The following is a 1303-nucleotide window of genomic DNA, read 5'->3' as shown; positions in this document are numbered from 1 at the left end:
GAGAGAAAGCTGGGGAGAAGAGAAAGTTGTGAAGGAGAGAGAGTTGGGGAGAAGAGAGAAAGTTGGAGGGCAGAGAGAAAGTGGGGAGAAGAGAAAGTTGTAAAGGAGAGAGAGTTGGGGAGGAGAGGAAGAGAGTTGGGGGGCAAAGAGAAAGTGGGGAGAAGAGAGAAAGTTGGGGAGAAGAGAGAGAAAGTTGCAAAGAAGAGTTAGTGAGAAGAGAGTTGGGGCAGAGAAAAATTGGGGGGGAGAGAAAGTTGGGGAGAAAGGGAGAAAGTACGAGAGGGAGAATGGAGAGGAGGAGAGAGCTAGGGAGAGGGAGAAAGAGAAAAAGATAAAAAAGGAAGAAGGAGAAAGGGAAAAAAAGAAAGGGAGAAAGGAGGAGAGAAGGAGGAGGGAGAATGGGAAAGAGAAGGAAAAAACGAAGAGAGGAAGAAGGAGAAAGAGGAAGGAAGAAAGAAAGAGTAAAAGAGAGAGCAAGAGGGAGAAACAGAGAAAGAGAACGAGAAAAAAAGAGAGAAAGACGCCGCGGTTTAACTTACCCGACCGAAGTAACAAATTCGCTTTCCCCAATGGCGCAGACACGCCCCCGCTTCCCCGCTGGGCTCCTTTTATACTCCGGAGTGACTGCCCTTTGTTGCTGGAGGCAATCAGGAGCAAGCAGGCATCACGTGCACTTCGGAATGTGGGCCGGCTCAGGAATTGGGAAGGGAGTCCAACCTCTTTTCCCGAAGCCTCTGTTTTTTTGTTTTTTGTTTTTTTTTGTTTTAAATATCCTATGACGTCTGGGTTTCTGAAAGAGGCGGATCCTCGTGTAAACGGCGCCGGAAAGGGGCAAATTCGAAGGGAAGGCCAAAAAAGTTTGAAAGTTGGTTTTGGGTCTGATTTTCTCCTTCCCAAGTAGGAAGAAAACTGGCCTCCTGGGGGTGGGTGGATGGGGTCTTGCAAAAAGATCGGGTCCTTGATATTCCGGAGTGAATTCGGATTGAAAGATCCCCGGGTCGGAGCACTTCCACTTTCTCTCTCTCTCTCTCTTTTTCTTATGAAAATGGTAGTTTATTCAAAGAAGATTAAAATACAAAACATCAAAAAAATTAAAAAAAAAAGAAAAGAAAAAAAAACACACCACTTTCTCTTATGAAAAGGAAAGTAAATTCTAGAACTCTTGCAGGACGATTCCTTAAGACCGGGGTCTTCAAACTTAGCCCTTTTATGGCTTGTGGACTTCAATTCCCACAATTCCTCAGCCAGCATGGGGGAACTATGGCCCCTTCATGACTCGCGGACTTCAGCTCCCAGAATTCCT

At 46.0% G+C, this 1303-nt stretch overlaps 1 protein-coding gene across 1 annotated transcript in view; it reads right to left on the bottom strand.

Annotated features, from left to right (window-relative positions):
• LOC107297950 (perilipin-3-like) overlaps positions 1-557 on the bottom strand; it is a 21437-nt gene extending 20880 nt beyond the window's left edge. The window contains exon 1 of the mRNA XM_015827315.1: positions 540-557. The gene's annotated coding sequence lies outside the window, so the exon portion shown is untranslated. The remainder of the gene's footprint in view (positions 1-539) is intronic.
• Between the last annotated feature and the right edge of the window lie 746 nt (positions 558-1303).

This window comes from Protobothrops mucrosquamatus, unplaced genomic scaffold (assembly GCF_001527695.2).
Source record: "Protobothrops mucrosquamatus isolate PMUCROS unplaced genomic scaffold, P.Mucros_1.0 scaffold3608, whole genome shotgun sequence".
NCBI lineage: Eukaryota > Metazoa > Chordata > Lepidosauria > Squamata > Viperidae > Protobothrops > Protobothrops mucrosquamatus.
Note: the sequence above shows the minus strand (reverse complement) of the source record. Positions and strands in the feature narration are given on the sequence as shown.